The sequence below is a fragment of the Berghia stephanieae genome, chromosome 1 (assembly GCF_034508935.2).
Source record: "Berghia stephanieae isolate SIO BIC M18660-M18661 chromosome 1, UCSD_Bste_1.3, whole genome shotgun sequence".
Taxonomy (NCBI): domain Eukaryota; kingdom Metazoa; phylum Mollusca; class Gastropoda; order Nudibranchia; family Aeolidiidae; genus Berghia; species Berghia stephanieae.
Window position 1 is genome coordinate 100916264 of NC_088360.1, and position 5000 is coordinate 100921263.

General features: G+C 34.3%; 1 long non-coding RNA gene across 5 annotated transcripts in view; it reads right to left on the minus strand.

Moving 5' to 3' along the window:
* LOC144964972 (uncharacterized) overlaps window positions 1-3261 on the minus strand; it is a 7844-nt gene extending 4583 nt beyond the window's left edge. The window contains exons 1-2 of one of the 5 annotated variants that reach the window (XR_013643956.1): window positions 3123-3261; window positions 934-1050 (exon numbers count right to left, since the gene is read on the minus strand). This is a non-coding gene — a long non-coding RNA (uncharacterized LOC144964972). The other 4 variants (XR_013643954.1, XR_013643955.1, XR_013643961.1 and 1 more) reach the window with 4 other exon arrangements.
* Window positions 3262-5000: the final 1739 nt, after the last annotated feature.

Genomic DNA, 5000 nt, shown 5'->3' on the forward strand with positions numbered 1-5000 from the left:
TAGTAGTAGTAGTAGTAGTAGTAGTAGTAATAGTAGATGTAATAATAGGACGATAATTTTGTACTACACAAGCAACAAAGTGTTTTCATCAACAAAGTCGAATTATCAATAATTTCTGATGAAGTACAGAGAAGCAAAAAAGAAGAAAAAAGAAGAAAAAGAAGAAAAAAGAAACGCAATATATTCAAAGGGACACAAATGTGATGAACATAAACTGTTTTAGTTATTTAATAGTTGTTTCCCTTTATATAAGGGAATTCATCGATTTTCGGTCCCACTCTGGAAAGTAGCCCTGATTCATAATAAAATTTGTGACTACATGCTGATGTAACAAAATGGTAATAATAATTTAAAAAATAATAATAATTCCCTTTACTCGTCCCCAATGGGAAATTTGTCTTTAGGGTCTATTCAAAGGGAAGACTGGAATAACCCAGGCGTCAGCCGCAGTGCAGCGCAGCAAAGTGAGCTAGGGCTAGGTGACTTGCTCAAGGCCACACAACGCAGCGGCGGGTGATCGAACTCGTTACCTTTTGGGTGCGAAGCAAAGACCGTACCGCTGAGCCACGCTGCCCTAATAATAATATAATAATAATAATAATAATAATAATAATATAATAATAATAATAATAATATAATAATAATAATAATAATAAACAATAATGATGATAATAATAATAATAATAATAATAATAATAATAATAATAATAATAATAATAATAATAATAATAATAATATAATATGATAATAATAATAATAATAATAATAATAATAATAATAATAATAATAATATTTAATAATAATTTTTGAGGATGATGATGGATGATGATGATGATGATGATGATGATGATGATGATGATGATGATGATGATGATGATGATGATGATGATATAAACACGCGATGTTGCAAACCACCGCACATCAAAAGGATATCGACAAGAAGCTTTTCCATGGGGTCCATGACATAGAAACCGCTGGCAATGTACACTTGGAAGATCCAATGATGAACGAAATCAACCAGAGTCTGGAACTGTAACATCAACTCCATGTCTTCGAAGATAGAATAAATAAATAAAAAATAAAATAAATAAAATTCCCTTTATTCATCCCCAAGGGGAAATTTGTCTATAGGGTCTATTCCAAGGGAAGACTGGAATAACCAGAGCAGCACCGCAAAGTGAGCTAGGGTGAGGTGACTTGCTCAAGGCCACACAACGCAGTGGCAGGTGATTGAACTCGGTACCTTTTGGGTACGAAGCAAAGGCTGTACCACTGAGCCGCTACTATAACTCTTATTATAAGATTTATTTTACAAAGAAATTTTGTTGCATATCTTTATATATGCCTTATATATGTGCCTTGTTGTCTTAAAACGGTTGTATGTAGAGGTGACCCTGATGCTTAAACTTGAAATTTTAGCTTGCTTGACCTATAAAATTTGAGTTCAATGCATTCGTTAAGGGAAAGAAAAAACTTGAGCTTTTATATAGAGCAATATCGACTAAGCGGGCTCAAAAGCGCTTTCCAAAGGGTCCCTGACCAACAGCAAGACCTAACATGTAGAACGAGACATGACGCCTGGTAGGCGATATTACATTTTTTTTTCCGACAAAGACAACGCTGTTCACGGCCAGGTAGTCGTTTTGCACCTGAGTTAGCGGTGAGAGAATGTGAGCAAATTGTATTTTCCAAGGACTTATCTATGCGTCGAGCGAGGCTCGAACCCAGGACCTTTCGATCCGAAAGCGAGTGTCATACCATTAGACCACATAGTCGCACAAAGAGATGTTGTTGGAAAAACGTCTTTAAAAAAAAAAGAACAATTGAAAGTAATAAAATCCCCATAAAGTTTAGATGCGGTCATAGAGCTGTGGCAATGAAATTACTCGCTTCTTTCTTCTCTTGTTATGGCAGCGCTCATATAGTGGACGATTTTTACACCAAAATCAACGTGTACCTTATTGCAGGTCTGATAACCCGAATTGTTGAGGGCTCATCATTGTTGCAATGGAAATACTCTCAAACCGACGCAAATATTATCCATTACAACAATGTTAAATGAAGCCCATAATTGCGTTTGGTTTTCATACCTACCAATAATATGCCCACATCGATTTAATATGGATGTAGCGATCAGGATCAACTTGGAAAATTGGATTCTCAAGGAATATGTCCCTTTGTTGTGTAAACACCACAATGAGGATAACTCCAATGCAATCAATATGTCTAAAGTCTCGATCATTTCTTATGCTAGTTAAAGAAGCCCATCAATCGTACAGATGAAAAAAGCAATAAGTTAACGACAATAAGATGCCATTCATGACTTTGTGTCGTTGTAAATATTATTTCATTTATTTGTCACCAATTCAGGAACTGAATTACATAATAGCAAATGCATTCACTCTACTCTTACACTTTTTATTCATTGTTGTAAATACCTTAGTACGTGAAAGGTTATTTAGATTATTAATTTCTCATGCATGAATGAAGCATCTCAATTTGTAAAACCCGACGTGCACTTATATGCAAGTCTGACATCAGAACCCACTTATGGGTCTAGTTTAACATTGTTGTAATAGACAATATTTTACGTCATTTTTTGAGATTTCCATTACAACAATGAGCCCATAAGGAATTGAGTTATCAGATCTGCAAATTACTGCACCTCCGTAAAACTCTAAAACTTATGTTTTGATCGTGGATAGCTCATACGGTAGAGTCACGCTCTCCCCGGCCAGGCGGAGTTGTCGTACCAGTAAGGTCGCAGGTTCAAAACCCCATCACCGCCGCGAAATGTTTATTCTCTATTGTCTTCTGGCACATTCCTACTCACTTCATCTCTTGTTGTAAAACTTATATATGCATGTATTTTACAACCATAAAATTCTTATTGAATATAATTGATTCTTATAATAACCTTCTCATTTTTAAGCATATTATTATTACAACACGGTCATGTCACAGTCAAAATGTAGATTTTTTATCGAAGAGCCTCAGAACAATTTAAAGTTAATCATTAGGCTGATAACTCAAAATCATATTTTATTCTATTTCATAAACCAAACTGTCTACGATCGTAATACACAGAAGAAAAATAATCAAATACACAGTATAAAGCGAACCATTTCAATTTATCATTATGATCATCACACAATGAGATACTAATGAACGATCCACGAATATTTAAGAACAATCTTATGACACAAAACCATTTTGAAGTGTTCTTAAGGATTTAAATGTAACATATGGCAGATACAACGGTAAACATTGCATAGATCTTATCTTCGGGCTTAACACCTCACACCTCGTAGATATCAAAACTCTGATGTCTTGACTTGTTCAAACATCACAAAGGATGTCATGCGATAATCATATTGTCTCATATTCAGCAAACAAGTAGCCCACCAATGAATATTATTTGCATTGTAACCAAAATAAAACCTTGGAAACGGGAACATTTCGATGTCTTTTTTAAGAATAATTATTTCCCTATTGACGGCGTATTCACATTCACGGATCTTCTGAATACGTGTTTTCCTGTTCCATGCACATTAGAATAATATATGAATAAAAACGCCATGTCATGATGTATGAAGCAGCTCGATTTGAATCAAGTAGCTTGGTATCAAAGTTATGCAAAATATCGCAAACGATTGGTTAATTCTCCATTTTGAATTTCCATTTTCTCCTCCACTTTCTCGACCTCCACTCCTCATCTTCTTCATAAATTAAATACGCTACCATAATTGTATCCGTCTACCAACGTTTAGCATGGGGGTAAAACGTTGTACAAATTCACAAAATTAAATGACACTTGGGGTCATTTTATATCACCTGTTGATAACAATGGATACAGTATCAAAAACGTACATCTCACAATGCCATGCACGATAGGGATACAATAAAACGTAGCACTCTAACCTTAACCTAAGAGTCTGAGACTGATCCCAGTCGCAGCAAGCGCTTTATATTGAGGTGATTTTCGTTTTTGTTAATCTGAATTTTCTTTCTAATTTTGTCTGGCACTGTCGTACATATTTTTGATCATTTTCTTTCTAATATCTTGACCTTACTTTAACATATTCAAACACTGCCTATGAGCAGACTCTTCATAACATACTTATTTGATGGATCTTCTTTTCTTCATGGATGCTAGGGACAGTATCTATGTGCTGAGCGGAAGACATTTTGATATATCCTGCTATATATGTCCTATTACTCACATATTATTTATGATCTATATATATTATGTATATCTATATATATTAATGTATATGATTTATATTATATATATATAATATATATATTTTTAAAAATATATATATATATGATATATATATATATATATATATATATATATATATATATGTGTGTGTGTGATAATATTATATATATATATATATATATATATATATATATATATATATATATATATATATATATTGATAATATATATATATATATATATACGAAGACCGTGAGGCGCTAATAAGATAAAAGTAAAATTCAACAAAGACAACGCTGTTTGCGACAATGTACGTACTTATTTTGCACCTGAGTGCCTTGAGAGATTGTGAGTCAAGAGTTCCAATTATATTGAGCTTTATATTGAGCTTTATATAGCGCAATATCCACTAAGTGTGCTCAAAGCGCTTTACAAGGGGTCCCTGGTCAACAGCAACATTTAACATGTAGGACGGGACATGACGCCTGTTAGGCGATATTACAATTTTTCGGACAAAGACAACGCTGTTAACGGACAGGTACTCATTTTACACCTGAGTACGGTCAGAGAATGTGAGTAAAGAGCTTTTTCCAAGGACTCAACTTTGCGCCGAGCGAGGCTCGAACCCAGGACCTTCCGATCCGAAAGCGAGTGTCATACCACAAGACCACATAGCCGCACATAAAAGTAAAATTCAACAAAGACAACGCTGTTAGCGACAATGTGTGTACGTATTTTGCACCCGAGTGCCTTGAGAGATTGTGAGTCAAGAGTT